Raw genomic sequence first — 19,230 nt, forward strand, 5'->3', positions numbered from 1 at the left:
TATTTCGTTGGAGTAGGAGTCTCTGGAAAGACCCTGGTGTTAAAATTTTCTCATTCTGTTGCTCTCCTTGTGGAATTTCTGTCCTCTCCAGATCATACTATTTCCCACTTCTTTCATAAGATTCCATGTACTCTGCCCAACAGTTGGCCATAGGTCTCAGCATCTGCTTTGATAGTCTGCAGGGCAGAGCCTTTTAGAGGGCCTCTGTGGCAGGTTCCTAACTTGTTTCCTGTTTTCTTCTTCTTCTGATGTCCATCCTCTTTGCCTTACAGGATAGGGATTGATCGTTTTAGTCAGGATCCTCCCTCTTGATTAGTTTCTTTAGATATACAGATTTTAGTAGGTTTATCCTATATTATATGTCTATATGAGTGAGTATATACCATGTGCCAAGAATTTTTAAGTTGTGTTTATGTGTACATTCCTTTCATCATATTTATATATATATTCTGTAAACGTTTGCTGAATAATGGTGTTTCAACGTCTTTCCCACATTTCAACTGAATTATTTTTCGGCATTAATCTAAACCTAATTCTTATCAATATTTGGAGGTTTTACTTGTTTTGAATGTGTGGTTTTATTTTCTTAGTTAACAGTGTGTACACAGTCTCTTACACCAGGGTCATCATATTTGGGTCTCTAACAAAGTAATGAAAAACATTAAATAGTACTAATAATGTTAATGACTAAAATGAAAAGAACTGAGTGCATTGTACAATGATCTCAGATGCTCTTTTCAGACAGGACATTTTATGATGAAATTTTTTTCATGAGGCACAAAATGCCTGCTAAGCTTAAGGCTTGTTTACAACATTCTCTTGAAGACAAGGTTCAAGATGAATCCTGAAGACATAACATCAAATGATGTACAGAGAGGACATAATCACCTTTGCAGATATGGGCTCCCAGGGATAAGTATGGTAGGATTCAAAGCTCAGGACACTTTCTGAGAATATGACTTCTCATAAAACCTAATGAAAAAATTGATTCATCCCAGAAAATGAACATATACATAAAACCAAATACATATAAAGCAGGTAAATGTCAGGAGAAGGACCAGGTTAAAAACTAACACCAAATAAGTATCACTGTTGCTGTATCTGGAATTTCTACCTTATTTGGAATGCAGAGACAAGAAGACTGTTAACTCCTGTATTTAAGGAAGTGCATCTGCATAAAGAAAAGCAATGTTTCACTTCTCCTCTTCCTTTTTTTCTCCTCCCCTTTCTTCTCCTTCCTTACTTTCTATATGTGAAGCAAATGTTCTACCTCTGAGTTGTATTCCTGCCTTCTGTACAAAACAGGCAGAAACAGATAGTCTTTAGATATAATAAACCCAGATGCTAAAGCTCACTAAAGCTTAGAGGAAGTAACTTATTATGGGATAAATTAAAGAGAACACAGAGAAGGCAACAGGGATAGAGGAGGCTGTCCTAGTAACAGCAGTAACAGAACAAGATAAAAAGACTTGAGGAAAAGTTTTTTACAGATGGCACAATGGCTGGCATTAACAAATAAGATGCTACATGCTCCCATCCTTTAGGTGGGAATTCTGTAGTACTATGAGATTATGAAGATTTTGTTAAAGGAATTTACTGTTTAAAAGGTTATTTGTCCTTCTACAGAAGGACGAATTGTGAATTAGGTACCCAATACTGTGCTAAGTCCTAAACACACAAAAATGATTGATGTAAACACCACTCTTTCTCTATAAGCTTACAGTCTTGTGGAGTAATCCACCATAAACAAACCCAGAGACCATGCATAGAAATGTTTACATCACTATAAATTCCACTATGAAACCTAAAGGAAAGAAAGAGGGACCTAACACCCCAGAAATGATAAAGAGCATACATATTCAAAGGCTGAGAGATGAGAACATTTTAGTTCAATAGGGGAAATGAAAGAAGGTGAATTTGTTTGAAGTATACTAGGGAAGAAGAAAGGAATGATAATGATGATGATGATGATGATAATGATAATAATAATAATAATAATAATAATAATAATGAAAAAAGATTAAGAGGGATGATAGCCATCCCTCTCTGCTGCTGCTTTTCTTTTCATCCTTGCACCCTCTCATGTGCCTCTGTGCCCTCTAGTGGTGATGGGAGGCAAATTCTCCATCATTTCTCTCTGGAACTGTTGCAGAGCCTGCAGGGCTGGTGGCTCCCAGGGAGAGCCCATGTTGGGGAGGCTTGGGCAGGTGACTCCAGGAAGTGACCATGCTTCCTCAGCATTGTTCCAGGTGGAACTCGGAACCCTGGTTGCCAGGTAACCAGAAGCCAGTAGCAGCAACAGCTGCCTGGACAGACCAGCTGGTCCAGAGGAGCTGGAGAGATGAATCTGTTCTTCTGCTTCCAGACTTCCAGGGTCTCAGGTCTCTTGGAAGTCAGCGGTGGTCGCCTGGGCCGCTGCTGGAGACATATGGTGCGCTCACTGACACGTTTCTGGCCTTTTCCCCACCGGGAGACCAAGGTAACCACGGCCTCTATGTGGTGGGGGAGCTTTCTGGTCCACTCTCACCCCCTATCCACCGTGGTCGCGGCCTGGGCAAGTGTTCCTATTGGGTCACTGAGGAACACTTTTCAAGCCCGCTTTGGTGTAGGCAAAGAAGTCATTGGTGCCCCTCGGGGTTTGCACACTTCACGCCTACCTCCTGCCCTGGTCCTTTCTCAGAGAGAAAGGAAGCGAGCCTTCCAGCATGGTATCCCCATTGCTCAGCAATGATGGCGTGAACTTCGTGGAGCAGATGATCCCCTATTTGCCCACCACTCTTTCTGGCCCTTTATCCAAAGTTTGCGACCACAGGAGTGGTTCTGGACCTGATCCTGAAAAGGCAGTTGAGTGGCTCCACCAGGGAGGCAGCCCTCAGTCCTCCTCCTGCTGTTTCCTAGGGCCTGTGCCCACACAGAACCGGGACGACGGAGTTGCAGCAGCCTAGGTGCCGGGCCTAGCCCTTTAAAGTGACATGTCCATACATGGCAATTGGGACAGAGGTGGGGCTCTAGCAGGTGCCATTCACCTTCCCCAGGGAATGTCAGACACCACCCTTTCTCATGCCCTGAGCGTCCTTTCCCCGTTTGTGTAAAGGATTCTGGACCCCATTTGCAGTGTTTGTTATGGATGGAGCCCCTAGCACCCCCATACCCCACCCTGGAAGATTATAATAGTTCCTTCTAGATGTCTGGGTGGGTTGGGGACACAGGGCCTTAGGGGTAACACCCCCGTGGACTGTCACAGGTATAGATCCTTCAGGTCAGACTGTGATGGGGACCAGCAGACAACGATGTGAGTGGGCTTGGGGTGGAGGGGGAGGTGAGCGGGGAGGGACGTTTGAGGCCAGGGTGGAGGGCCAATTTTGGCCAGGAGCCTCACCTTTGGGGTTCTCTCCCTAGGGACTGTCCCACCAGGCTCCTGGGTTTTGAGCAGCAGAGGGAGGGACAGGAAAGGAAGGATACCAATGCCCGCCCCCCGCAGCAGCGAAGCTAGGCCAGGCTCCCAACCCTGTGTCCCTCTGCCCTGCTCTCACCCACAGTGCCATCTTCTCGTTCTTGTCCCAGTGGCTGCAGAAATTCCCCCAGGATTTCTCTGGAGCCCCGGAACTGGCCATTGTGAGGTGGTTGCTGGACTATGCGGGGCCCCCAGTCTTGCCAGAACCTGGACCAGTGCAACCTCCAGCTTTAGTATCAGAGGACACACAGTCCCTTGTGGACTTGGAGAGTGAGCTACTGTTTCTCTCCAATGTGGTGCACTTGGGGGCACCTGATCCTGTGTACTCACTGCCCAAGGTAGACATATAGTTGGTACAATCACCGACTGAGCACACCCAGCGCCTATTCCCATTAGAGAAAAGATTGCCTCAATTTTGTATATTTTTAAATTGCTGTTTTTCACTGTTGCATTATTGTTATTGGTTTCATATTATTATTAAAAAGGTGTTGCTTACTCATCTTAAGTGATATATTTGGAGATGGGGCCTCCCCATTTGCCCACAGTGGTTGGAGCCATTCCTGGGTTGTGTTCCTGACTAAGCCAAGAGGTATGGAGCCTGTTTTTGTCGAGAGTTTCCTGTGAATTGGGCATGTGCATCCATCTATAGACGATGCTGCCAGGTGTGTAGTTGGTGCCCAGGGGGTCTACTGGGATAGATTGAGTCCCAGAGAGAAAGCCCAACAGAGTCAGCACTTGACAGCAGGCTTTTGGGGCCACAGCTTGGTCTAGGGCTAGGATCTGAGGTCAAGGACCAGGACCAATACCAAGACCCAGCTTTTTGGGCACTATCCCTGAGGGGGGGACCTATAATTTGAGATATAGAGTACATTTTGGTGGATCATTTAAATACATGATATGTCTACATAGCACGCCTGTTTTAGAACTCAATCTTTGGAGCTGGGCATGGTGGCACACACCTGAAATTCCAGCACTCAGGGAGGAAGCGGCCTGAATTTGAGTCCAGCCAGGTCTATAAAGTGACTGTAGGACATCCAAGCTTACACCAAATAAATTCTGTCTAAACAAACAAACAAACAAATATAGAAACTAATGAACAAACCCAAAGAGAACTCACTCTGTGGACCAAGCTGACCACAGTCTCAGAAAGATTAGCTTACCATGGACTCCCAGGTCTAGGATGACAGGGATGCACCTCTGAGCCAAGCTAAGATATTTTTAATGACCTATTCTTGAATCAAGGAATGAAAGGATAAAATAAGATGTACAAAGCTACCATTTTTCTTTTAATGAACAGTAATAAGTCTTCAATATCTACATTTATTTACAATTGCAAATCATTTCTGATGTTGTCAATAGGTGAGTTTTCCCCTTCACTTTAATTTCATACATTGAAAAATGTTTGAGTACGTATCTGCCAGTGAGAGGACAACTTATTGCTGTTTGCTATCTGTTTGCATCCCATATATGAGTTTTCAACATGAAACCCAAAGAGTCTTTTGACCAGTGAAAAAACTGGCCCTTATTTAGGTTTAAAAATGATTTATGTATGTGCTGGTGTGTGAATTTGTATATACAAGTGCCCAAGTATAGAACTATTAGAAAAATCTATAGGAGTAATATGGGCTACCCAGAAATTGAGTTCAAATTATCAGGCTCAGAAACAACCAACTATTCCCACTGAGACAGTTCTCTGACATTCACTTATAGATCTGAGACAGTGTCATGAGCAAGTCTTTACTCCTAAGAGTGAACAAACATATTCCAAAACACAAAAGGGTTATATAATTATAATTTGGAAATAGCATTTATTATTCAAATTATTTCATGTTCTTCCATCCTTATATAACAATAAGTTTATAATCTGGATGGAAGACAATATTTTACTGATGTAATATTTCATTTAAGGTTATTTGAGTATCAATGAAATCAGTGGAGAATGTCTGTGGTAAGCAAAACTGGCAACATGACTTTGAACATCATATAACAATGACCAAAATAAGCCCCACAAAGCTGTCACCAGGTCTTCACACATCTGTCATGGCCTAAGAACCCATAATAACATTACACACCACAACATCCTTTTTTGAAATAAATATAATTGCTGTTACATTATTTAGCACCTCTAGCTAATTCATTCAGAAGGCAGTACTTCAACATTAGGTGCCATATAGTAACTAATGGGAACATGAAGAAGAATGGAACTTCAAACTGTACATATATATATATATGTACAGTTTAAATACATGAGATATATATATATATATATATACAGTCATACATTCATACACACTATTAAGCATTTTAACATTAATGTTGGTAAAAATAGAACACATTGGGGAACATCTTCCAACCTTGGACATGTACTCAGATGGCTGACACATGATAATCAAGATTTCAAATGTAGCTTTGCCTAATTACTGACATCCAAATCAGGCTTGAAAACAAACATCTTAGAGGAATTTGTGAAAATGAAAAAAAATCAGCACACTTTCTCAGAGACCCTTCATTGAAAAGCATGATCACACTCTACCTAATATTAATAAGCAATGGATTATATAGATGATGGGAATTCCATTCTATACTTTGCAGGAGAAAAATACCTATCACAAAATAGAAATGCGTTAGATCAACAACAGCCACAGAAAGAATATCAGAAAGACCTAATAAGCTTCTGTGATTGGATTTGATACACATACAGCAAACTTCAATACCTACACCAATATTTCAAAATATAGAACACAAACCACAATTGGTGACCTCCTCCATTACATTATAAGTGAACATGGTAAATAATTTACTTCCTCCAAAGCTATGATGAAAAACAGATCAAAAATGTTTGTTTTAGTGATTAGTTTCTTAGGGTGTATAGATTTTAATTTGTTTATCCTGTATTGTAAGTCTAATAGGCACTTATGAGTGAGTATATACCCTGTGTGTCTTTATGCTCCTGGGATACCTCACTCAGGATGATCTTTTCTAGATCCCACCATTTGCCTGCCAATTTCATGATTTTCTTATTTTTCAATGCTGAGTAGTATTCCCTTGTGTAAATGTACCACAATTTCTGTAACTATTCCTCAACTGAGGGGCATCTGGGTTGTTTCCAGCTCTGGCTATTACAAAAAAAGCAGCTACAAACATGGTTGAGCAAACGTCCTTGTTGTATACTTGAGCATATTTTGGACATGTGCTGGAACTTGGGTAGTCTCTGCCCTGCAGACTATCAAAGCAGATGCTGAGCTTGATGGGCAAATGTTGGGCAGAGTGAATGGAATTTTCGGTAAGAACTGGGAAATAGTAAGAGCTGGAGAGGACAGGGTCTCCACAAGGAGAGCAACAGAACAAAAAAATTTGAACACAGGGAACTTCCCAGAGACTCATACTCCAACCAAGGACTATTCATAGAGATAACCCAGAACCCCTGCACAGGGCAGTTCAGAGTCCTATTGGGTTACATAGTAATGTGAAGAGGAACTGCCTCTGACATAATCTGATTGGCCTGCTCTTTGATCACCTCCCCCTGGGGGGAGCAGCCTTACCAAGCCATAATAGAGGACAATGCAGCCACTTTTGATGTGAACTGATAGAATAAGATCAGAAAGAAGAGGAGAACCTCCCCTATCAGTGGACTTGGGAGTTGCATGCATGCAGAGGGAGGAGGGAAGGTGGGATCGGGAGGAGAGGAGGGAGGGGCTTATGGGGGGATGCAGAATGAATAAAGTGTAATTGATGAAAAATTAAAAAAAAATAAAAAAACAGCTACAGACATGGTTGAGCAAATGACCTTGTTGTATACTTGAGCAAATTTTGGACATGTGCTGGATCTTGAGATAGCACTATTCCTAATTTTCTGAGAAAGTGCCAGATTGATTTCCAAAGTGGTTGTACAAGTTTACATTCCCACCAGCAGTGGAGGAGTGTTCCCCTTTCTGCACATCCTCTCCAGCATATGTTGTCACTTGAGTTTTTTTTTATCTTATCCATTCTGATAGGTGCAATGAGAAATCTCGGGGTCATTTGATTTGCATTTTCTTCTGATAACTAAGAAAGACTTTTGAAGGGACAGAAGTTCTACAAGGAGAGCAACAGATGAAAAAAATACTGGGCACAGGGGTCTTTTCTGAGACAGATACTCCAACTGAGGAACATGCATGGAAATAACCTAGAACCCCTACAACCCCTTCCCAGATGTAGTCCATGGCATCTCAGTCTCCAACTGAGATCACTAGTAATGTGAACAGGAACTGTCTCTGACCCTTAACTCAGTCGCTGGCTCTTTGATCACCTACCCCTCAGGGGGGTGCAGCCTTATGGCCACAGAGTAAGATAATGCAGCCAGTCCTGATGAGACCTGATAAACTATGGTCAAATGAAAGGGAAGGACAACCTCCCTATCAGTGGACTTGTGGGTGGGAATGGAAGGAAGTTGGGAAGGATGGTAAAAGAGAGGAAGAAGGATGGGGCTACAGTGTGGATACAATGTGAATAAACTGTAATTTATAAAACCATTAATAAATTTTTAAAAAGTGAAAAAAGGAAACTATCTTTCATTATTAGAATGTTTTTTTTTTTTTGTTTACATCCCAGGATTTTTTTTTTAAGAAAGAGATTCTCTGTATGGCCTTGGCTGACTTGTCATGTTTTCTAGATGAGGCAGGCCTTGAACTAACACAGATCCATCTCCCTCTGCCAGTCATAGTGCTGGTATTAGAGGAATTTGCCAACAGTCCAGGCTTTGATTTTTTCTTTTAATTTAATATTTAATTTAATTTAATGTGTTTTAATTTTGAGTCATGGTGTCTCCGTGCATTGTTGCCAGTCCAGGACTCTCTATGTAAACCAAGATGACTTTGAACTCACATAGACCCACCTTCATCTGCCTCCAAAGTGCTGGGACTAAGGATGTGTGCCACCATGCCTGGCAAGACTTTCTTATAGCATAGGCACACTATGTGATTTCAGACATATCTAGTCATGCAGGTGTGAAGGAGCCAGTTTTTTTAGACAAGATTTCTCTCTGTAGCTGTGCATGTCCTGGACTTGTTTTGTGGACCAGGGTGACATTGAACTCACACAGCAGCATGCTTGTGTCTCCTGGAGAGATGGGATTAGAGACATGTGCCAACATGCCTGGCTCAGATTTTTTGTTTTAATCTTATTTTTGTTTTGAATTTTAAGACCGAGTTTCATTGTGTAGGCCTGTCTGTCCTGGACTCTCTTTGCCAACCAGACAGACCTTGAACTCACAGAGATTGGTCTGTGTCTGACTCTCCTGTGCCTGGATTAAAGGCTTGTGCAAGCACACCTGGCAGGACCTTAGACATTTCAGGGTTTGTTTAAGAGAGGGATTCATATATCCTAATCTTTTTATAAGGTTTCTGAGTATTATTATCAGTGTGTATTTGTATGTGTGTCTGTGGATGCATAGATGTTAAATCAGTCATTGCTGCCTTCCTCTCAGTCCTTCTCAGAGCAGAGCTTTTATTCTCATGACTAAGAAATTTTATTTTATATTTTTAGAAAAAAATATCTCTTAGCCTTCCTGTTTGTGTGAGGGTGTGATATACCCTGGATCTGGATTCACAGATAGTGGTAGGTGTTAGGGATTGAACCTAGGTTCACCTCGAAGAGTAGACACTGCTTTATCCACTGTTCATTACGTAATTTTAAAAATATAGTATAATCACTGTCAAACAAAATGGTACAATTCATCAGATAGTGAAATTTTTGCAGTGCATAAAATTCAGAGATGCTTCCCCCACTGCCTGTAGGAATGCTGGGAAGACAGGCGTGTGCGGCCTCATCCATTTTTTTTTTTTAATATTTGAAAGAGAATTCTTATCTGTGTCTGACTCCCAATGACGTAATTAAAGGAGACTCAAGGACTCCTTCTCCAGCTACCAGGGCCTGGGCCTTTATTACTGTATGTAGTAGCAGCAGCAGCAGAAGCAGAAACAGCAGCTAAGTGTGTTAACTTCCGGGACAGGGGGCGGGGCGATGACATCACAAAGCTTCTAACCAATTATGATGCCAGGGTCAGTACAACGTGGCAGGGAGATTTACATACACCCTGATCAGGGGAAAGGCTGTGTGGGCTCTGAGAACGACTTTGTGCCAAAGAGGCCAGCAGCACGGTGAAGGGACTTACTAGGCCTACTGCGAGGAACGCCAACATTTAATGGTGGGTACAGCACGCGTGGTATTCTGGGATTTGTGGGCGGTACCTTGGTAACGGTGTATGCCGGGAGAAGGGGAGAGGGGCCAATGCTTGACTGCAAGCAATCCCAGGGGGCATCGCGCGGACTGGACGCCATTTTGGTAGTTCTCAGATGCAATCCCAGAAGACCTTGCTGCGAAGACATGTTTGTAGTTCTCAGGCAGGTGGGTCTCTGCCGCGATGCATCTTGGGACTGTTGGTACTTCACTGACCAGCGAGCGCTCCCCAGTGGGAAACCAATGATAATGGTTGGTCTGTGACTAGAAGCTTTGTAGTTACGAACCCTTCCTTGTCCAAGGCCTGGGAGATGGCGGGAAGTGGAAAGGGGGTGGGGGAGGGGACTCAGAGCCTCCAAGCCCTGAAGTCTCTGCTCCTTGCAGGGCAGATTCGGAATCAAAGCCGGAAGGGGCGGGACTTCCGCAATAGGTACGCTAGTGTCTTAGCGGGTTTTCCCAGGTCAGCGTCCTTCCTATTCAAGCTCTTCGCCATAACATCCGCGGGGAGGCCATGGGGGGTTCTCCGTCCACCGCCTGACTGCCTGCCGCGGCTCGTGCGTGGGGCCGACCACAGGCAGGGAGATGGCGGGAAGAGAGAGGCACAAGCCTCCTCGCCCACTCAGCCTGTGCGCATCCTGGGGAGATGGGTTTACCCCTCCGGGAGGTGAGGTTATGCACGACCCTGTACAGGGTGTTCTGGCGCCCTCTGCTGGCCTCTGCGGGTGCACAAGCAGGCAGGACACTAAATAATGCTTAGGGTGCTGGAGGCTGAGTAGTTAAGGTACTCTGTGCCTAGTGGCTAGGGTGCTGGGGACTAAGTACACAAGGATCTGGCCACATTTGCTGGGCTGAACCATACACATTTGGGCAAAGAGAAAAAGTAAGAAGTGGAGGAGAAGGAAGAAGAGGAAAGGAAGGAAAGAAAGACAAATGTCTGTGTGAGTTTTACAGAAAACCTCTCAGCTAATTAAATCGTGTGTACTATTTGGTGTTGATTTGCTGAACGTCAACCAACATACACAGGAAAATGTACAGGCATTCTATAGTGATATTAATAATTTATGTTTTTCCACTTGGCAAATAACATATTTTCAACTAGAAGGAAGTTGTGACACATGGCAAAGCAGCACATTATATTTAGAGTTTGTATCAAATTAGAATGATTTGATGAACTTTTTCAGAGGAAGCTTCTCTATTCAAAGTCAAGAACCAATGCTTAAAGCATTTTCTCAAGGCACCTAGATTCACCCTGTACCCAGGAGATTCTTACTTCCATAAATCCTGGGTTGACAATTTTGATTGCTCGCATCCTACTTTGCTATGTAGAAATTGTAAGCCATATCTAGCATATACTTCTATGAAGATTAATCCAGAAGGAATTGCTGTAATGAACAATTCTGAGCCCAGCTATTCTATCTCGAATGCAGTGTATGCAGTGGCCTGTACTGTCCATAAAATGCTGTTGAGGAAAACTGAAATGGGATCTAAACAAGACAAAAACAAGGGTGTACTTCTACCATGGTCGGTAAGCCTCACTCATAAGCAAGAGAAGCACCAGGATCTAACATTATTGGTAAGTAATTTACTGTGGTCAAGCCAATAAAACATTTTCATCTTATAATTAAAAGTATAAGTTAAAATGGAAAAGGGAACTATTACAACATATGCATATACGTCTATAATTGTCTTACATGATTTTGGGACTGAAAGCACCGATTTGAAGACATTAAATTTTAATATATTTCAACAAATGTTTTCCTAATGTGAGGTAAAATTCTGTAAGTTGTAAGTTTAATCAGTGCAAAAATATAGCAAGTTCAGTAACAATTTATTTTTATAATTCATGGAATATATCCAACACCATAAGATATAGACAAGGGGATCATATCCAATGTAGCCATTTCACCAAAATTACAATCTATATTTATGACACAAGACCATAAGAAGATCCCTTTGTGGATAATAAATGCCCTGTCCTAGAGTCAACAGTAACTGAAAAGTAATTTGCTTTCAATTTTTAATTTAGTATTATTTAGTATTAATAAAGTAAGATGAAGGTGAAACCAAAACTGCTTCCATTATGAAATTTTAGAACACAGACAGTGCACTTAGCCTGGGACATATCTCAATGTATTGGTGATACATGCAATGTGAGGGTTTTAAACAAACAAGATATAAACTTAGGACTCATTTACACTTATAAGCCTTGGAGATCACCTTCAAATAGGGTATCAAGAATATCGTTGAGCAAGTCAATTGATCTCTTCATTCAGTCAATGATAGGAAAATACAAGATGAACTCTGAATGTTTAGTGTACTATGTAAGTTAGTGTTATGGGAATAAGTAATATTTGACATAGATATTGACATAGTCTATAATCATGGCTTCTAGTCATAATATGTTAGGTAAGTTAGTATGTCTCTTGTTCAGATAACTGTATACCTATACAGAAGTTCTTAAAAACATGAGTTATTAATTAGTTATCACAGTATTAGGTTGAGTTATTACTTTTCAGGAGTTGATTTTTTTTTTTTGTTTTCAAGATAATATTGTTGTCTTAACAAAATCTAGAAGTGTTTCTTCCTTTTCCCTTCTGTGGAATACTTTAAGGAGTATTGCAGTGAGTTCTTTGAGACTTCTGTAGAATTCATGCTGAATCTAAACCTATGCTTGCTTTCTTTTATTTTTTTTTCTTTTAATTGAAAGATTTAAATTACTTTTTTCTGTCTTGGTTGTTATGTGTCTGCTTAAATAATTTGCTTCATCTTGATTTAATCTTTTTAGATCTTATACATGTAGAAGTCTACCAATTTATATTTTATATTTGAATGTTTAGTTGAATGAAGAGTTAAAATATGAACTCATTATTCTTTGCTCTCCTCAATGCATGCTGGGGAATTAGAATTAGATCAGAAATGATGCAGTTGACATGGAATTAATAGAGAGAAGACAGGCATTTCCAGAAGCAGGATTTTTCTCTCAGTCAGAACACTGATGTGCTAGTCTTTTGAGGGGGGAAGTGGAGATTCTGTGCTGTAGTACTAGGGGCTGGAGATTTTAAGTGGCTTGATATGCTGGAGGACATATTGTGGGATTTCAATGTATAAATTTCTGGACTTAGTTCTGCCTCTGAGGTTTCATTCAGGAATTGTGAGTGCTGGCAGTTATTCTTGAGCGTAGGGTAGTTTTTAAGCAAGCATTTTTTCAGCCTGATATTAGTTCTTTGTTATTGTTTGTAATGCTATGTTCAAAAATGGTGTGTGTGTGTATGTGTGTGTGTGTATGTGTGTGTGTGTAATGACAATGAAAAAAGACACCACAATTTTGCAAAAGAGCAATGAGGAGTGTATGAGAGTATTTCAAAGGAGGAATGAGGGGGTAATGATGAAATTACGTTATGCTTGAAATAACATTATAATTGAAAAAATAAAGAAATAATAAAAACAACAAATAAAATCACTGTCATTGATGTATTAAACTTTTTTGAATGCAGCAAAAATTCTAATTGTTTTGTCTAAATGTTTTGTCTAACAATCTTTGTCACTTTGTTGTGGGATTGGGTTTCTTAATACTGAGGTTTTACTGAAAGATGTTTATAAATTCCCATTATTTTGTTCATTTTGGTGTTTCCTTCGTTTTTAAAAATTGATTATCATTGGTTACTTTCATTTCTATATTTAACTATAAATTAAATAAAATCACTTAGAACATTTAGTTTTCTTATATAAAGAAATGTTGTTCATCCTTGAAAACATACATATAGTTAGCATTGTAAGAAATAAGCAGTTTATATTTCAAAATCCATGTATATATCACACATGAAGTAATGATGAAGAAAGAAGCTTTTGATTTGAAGGTGAGTATGTGTGTGTGTGGGGGTATGTGGGAAGGCCTGGAGGGAGAAAAAAGGAAGGAAGAAATTTTGTGATGAAACTATAGACTCAAAATAATTGATAAATTTTACTATCCAGAAGTGAATACTGAGGGTGAAAAGACTGTGGCACATGAATTCAGGGTCAGAGACTGATATTTGTATCTTTCTGTATACCTAAACTTAGTTTGAGCATCTTGATGAGGAAGTCAAAAGTAGTTTTATTTCAGTATTAACCCCCAGTCTCCTTACGTGGAGCCTCTGCCTCCTGAGTGTTGTTGGAATTAAAGGCATGATAAAATACACCCAGCTTGCCCATTATTTTTATATTTATGAACTGTTCATACAATTTCTCTGAGGTGGGATAAGCACAGTTGATCTGTTTACTTGTCTCCCCCTCTTTATGTCTGTTAAGTAGCATTTATCTTACAAGGCTACATGTTTTTTTTTTTTTGTTTGTTTGTTTTTAATTTAAGAACTTTATTATTTATTTGTGGCTTTTTTTTCAATGCAGTTTATTCAGGAACCTTGAAAAATCATCTGACCCTGGGGAAAGCCAGCCCACAGATTTAGTAGCCTCTGGGTAGCCAACCCCAGCATGCCACGTGGGCAATGCAGATAGGTCCACATACATGGAAACAAGCCAGATCCTCGGCCTTAGCCAAATGTGGAGTTGTTCATGATAGAGAGCACTCACCATTGGGAAGGTGGAAGGTGGAAACCAGCTCCATCTTAAAGGCGCGGCATTACACAGCTCTCTACAGTTCCTCCTTTTTGTTTTAGACACATCAGGCAAGAGTAGAGGTCTGATCTCTGATATTAGAAATAAATTGGGACTTTGTACCGATGTTCATTTAGGTGTCATCCACCCAAAGAGCATCAGACCCATCCGATACCTTTTTCTACCCTAGAACTCATTGGTACAGGAGAAAACTTCCTGAACAGAACACCAACAGTACATGTTTTTTTTTTTTAATTTTTTATTTTTATTAATTTCAGTTTACTGACTTTGTATCCCCCTTGTAGCTCCCTCCTACCTTCCTTCCCAATCCCACCCTCCCTCCCTCTTTCCCTACCAGTAACCTTCCCCAAGTCCACTGATAAAGGAGGTCCTCCTCCCATTCCCTTTGATCCTAGTCTATAAGGACTCATCAGGATTGGCTGTATTGTCTTCCTCTGTGGCCTGAAAAGGCTAGGTGTGGGGAACACACCTGCAGGTAAGCACTCAGGAGGCAGAGGCAGGAGGATCATGTTTCCAAAACTTTTCAAAGAATTATTTATTATTTATACAACATTCTGCCTGCACATTGGATCTCAGTATAGATGGTTGTGAGCCACCATGCGGTTGCTGGAAATTGAACTCATGACCTTTGGAAAGATAGCGAGTAGTGCCCTTAACCTCGGAGCCACCACTTCAGCCTCATCCAAGAACATTAAGAAGGAATTTAAGGTATTAATTTGTTCGTGATCTTTTCTTTCCTTCTTTCTTTCTTCTAATTTATTGATTTATTGGTTTATTTATTTATTTATTTTACAGTGGTCTGCCTGCATGTACCACTGCAAGTCATACGAGGGCATGAGATCTTACTATAGATGGTTGTGAACCACCATGTGGTTACTGGGAATTAAACTTAGGACTTTTACAAGAACAGCCAATGCTCTTAACATCTGAGCTACTTTTCTTTACTTCATGTTACATAAATTTTCTAAAATATAAATGAATGTGTTATGAACATCTGTAGAGGGAGGCATTGTTTTTCAAGGAAGAAAATGAGAAGATTATTAACAAATGTCTTAATGATTCTTTACTATGGGCACACATAAGTTTGAATGAATACTGTCAAGTTCATCTCAAATGTCACCATATGGTGAATTAAATGTATCATTGTGCTTTCAGGATGATGTTTCTTACTCATGTCCACTGGGAGGCTGTATGCTGCCTTAGCTGAGCTAACTGGATGGATGAGTAAATTGCACCTTTTCATGGGGAGGTGGAGAGGCCAGCCTTGAACTTGTGATCCTCCTGTGTCAGCCTTCTGAATGCTGAAGTTCAAAGCTTTGGCCACTTAAGTGAGAATACTGAAGCAGATGGTACATTTATCTGTTTGCAAAGATTATCATCTTTTAAGATTTCCAAACTTGATATGGTTAATGTATCTCACACATTTAATAATTATTAAAATGTATCCCTCTTCCATGTCATGCAACCCCTAACCAACTGTAATTCCAACTTCAGGGGAACCACTTTCCTCTTCTATCCTCCGCGGAAGCACACACACACTCACACACACATGAACATATGTGTCTTTTAAAAAGTAAGTAAGCAATTGGCATCAGAACCAGAAAAGCATATTTTGAAGAAATGCAGCTGAGAAGTACCGTGATAATGTGGCCTTGACTCACAGAATATTTCCTCAAGTGTTTCACAGCATTCTTATTCAGTAGAAGGTGTTCATATGTTCCCTATACAAAACAAAAATAGAACGCTGTGTCTTCCTACAACCCCATGGGACTTCTGTAGTTTCTCCTGCCTTCTTTGACTTCTTTTGTTTTCAACACATTAAGAATTTCTTGTAACAGAAATTTAAAAATTAAATAAATAAAGATTTAAATCTTTCTTTCATCCGCCATTTTTTTCTGTAAACTCTACTGTGTGCTTTCCTTGTGAAAGGAACCTGGCAAAATGCCAGCAGACATGGCTCTGATGTTTGGTTTATTATTATTATTGTTATTATTATTATTATTATCATCATCATCATCATCATCATCATCATTTTGGATTTTTTGAGACGGGGTTTCTCTGTGTAGCTCTGCCTGTCTCGGACTTGCTCTGTAGCCAGGCTGACCTCAAACTCATAGAGATCTTCCTGCCTCTGCCTCTCCAGTGCTGGGATTAAATATCTGCACCACAATGCTTGGAAGGACTTTCTTATAGCCTGGTTGTCCAGACATGTGAGTGTGAAGAGCTGACAGCAGGTACATGCCCCTCTTTTTGAAAGACAGGGTTTCTCTGTGTGGCCTTGCATGTTCTGAAATGGTTTACAAACCCAGATGACTTGGAACTCACACATACCTGCCTACCTCTGCTTGCCCCACTGATTGTCACAGGTGTCTGACACCACACTTGGCTTTTTGTTATTATCTTAAAAAATGATTTCTAGTCTCTGTCGGCTTTCCTGAGAGCAGCCCTGTTTTTTACTCAGTCGGCACTCACTAAAAGAAAGTGTGGCAGGGATCCCAGGATTTCTTTTTTAGGAAGCAGGGACTTGCTGGGCCCTGGCTGAGCAGGAGAATTTAAACTGGACACATTTAAACTGGGATTATATAAATTTACATTGTGGCTGTGTGGCCAATAAACTAGCTGTACTTACTAATGGACACTTCTGCTTTTTTGTCCTCTCCTAAGAACTGTAAATCCCATCTGTTTGTTTATTTTTACATATATGAGTGCTTTGCCAAGGTGAACAGGTGTACCTGTTTGTACCAGGTGGATGCCTGGTGCCTGAAGAGGCCAGAAGATGGAGCTGAATCCCCTGGAACTGGAGTTACAGATGGGGTGAGCTACCAGGTGGGAAACACATCTGGTACTTTGCAAGGACAAGTGCTTTTAACTCCCGAGCCATTTTGTAGCCCCAGAACTCTGAAAGGCATCCATGATCTTGTCCTCAGTGTTGTGTCATATTGGTAGAAATCCTCTCACAATATTGACTGTAAGTCTAGAAGGCGGTCACCGACATTTCTGGGTTCCCATGAAAACTCTGCAGCTACCTTGACCTTGCCCCTGTTGCTAGGGGGGGTCAGTCAGGAAAGTGGCTAAGACACTGCAGAACACTAGCACGCTGGGTGTCAGGAGCCTGGCTTCCGTAGATCAGTCAGGAAAGCTCTAGCCAAAAAAGTCACAGTGAACACTCCTCAGTGACGGAACGGCTGGGTATCCCAGGACATAGTAGAAAGCAGAAGTTGTGTCTTTGTTAAATATGACTATTGTCATGGACCAGCAACATAGATTCGGGTCATCCCAAATTCCAGGTTCCAATGTGGGGGCAGTCCCATGAAGTATTTATACTATCAGAACAGGCATACATGCTCTTCAGTTAGACCTTAGAAAAAGCAGGTTATGGCAAAGCATAGAAAACTCAGCTATGGACTCCAATGCCATCAGGTGAAATTCTTAACATTGGGCCTGCCAGACACTTGTGTTCTAGTTAGCACCACCCTACAGGTATTCATCAGTCCTAGGATACTAGGTCCAACAAATAAGCTGACAAGGAATGGCTAATAGGGGCTAAAGATGGCCAAGACAAATTGTTATTAGGCTCTGAACACACCATCTCCACCTCACTCCAGTTCTGATTGGTCAGTCAGATCTGTCCACATGTTTCTTCTGTGGGAATTCTCGTTCCTATGTTAAGGTGGGTGGTCAGGTTCAGGGTGTGCAACTCTGTCAACACAGGGGAGATATTCCCACTAAACACCACAGACAAGAGTCGAATCCAAGAGCAAATAAAGAAGACAGACAGGCGACTGATACCAGCAACCGCCCCAGTGTTCCTGAATTATAGCAATACACACACACATAGCAATATTCTCTCTCTGTCTTTGTCTTTCTGTCTGTCACTATCTCTCTGCCTCTCTTTTTCTCTCTCTCAAACACATACACCCCAAATGACTCATGAACAGAGCCTCAGAGTGGCTTGCTGGGTGATGCAGATGACTGTGCTGTGGTGGCCAATGGAGAATAAATAGAGGAAGCAGTAGCAGCAGATAATCAAGAGATGGCTTAGAATTCTGGGATTGCTCTTGACAATGGCCAGGAAAGGCTTAGTACTTCAAGAATTGACCCAAAACCACAGCAGTGATAGCAAAGAAGCACAGAGTTGCACCAAACCCATAACCAGAAAACCCTAAATGGTAGGCCAGATCATTAGTTTGGGGAGGTGGATTTATGTCACAAGCACACACTTTGGGATTTCATAAAGAGGAAATTGTCAGGCTCCAATCTTCCAGAAATCAATAAAACGGTTGAGGTGTCTAATGTTATTAATAAAAAGAGGAAAGAAAAAACATGAGGGAAACATGGGTGCAGAGATACAGATATTCGCTCACACAGAAATACCATGAAAGCATGAAACCAGAAGCCATATGCATACAAAAGAACTGAATATATATTGTAGCCTTGACAACTCACAAATATTCCCTTGAGTTTTTTCTGTTGCCATCTGTTGCTGCTCATGGGGCTAACCGGTTAGTCTGGTTTGTGGCCCCTTGGAGAAAACTAACTTTAAATTTTATTATTATTATTTAAAGAGGTAGTGAGTGTTCTTTTTGGATGGAGGGGAACTTTTTCTTTGAAAATTTATTATTTGTAGAGTATTCTGCCTGCACACCAGAAAAAGTCTCCAGATCTTGCTATAGATGGTTGTGAGCCACCATGTGGGTGCTGGAAATCGAAATCAGGACCTTTGGAAGACAAGCCTGCACTCTTAAACTATGTGATGTCTCTCCAGCCCCATCATTTATTATTATTATTATTATTTTAATTTTTACTGATTCATTGTAGATCCCTGTCATAGACCCCTCCCTCCTCTCCTCCTGGTTCTACTCTCCCTGATTCCCCTATCACCCCTCAACTGGCCCCTCAGAGAAGGGGATCATCCCCTCCCCTGTGCCCACTCACCCACACCACCA

Source organism: Meriones unguiculatus (genome assembly GCF_030254825.1).
Source record: "Meriones unguiculatus strain TT.TT164.6M chromosome 13 unlocalized genomic scaffold, Bangor_MerUng_6.1 Chr13_unordered_Scaffold_37, whole genome shotgun sequence".
NCBI lineage: Eukaryota > Metazoa > Chordata > Mammalia > Rodentia > Muridae > Meriones > Meriones unguiculatus.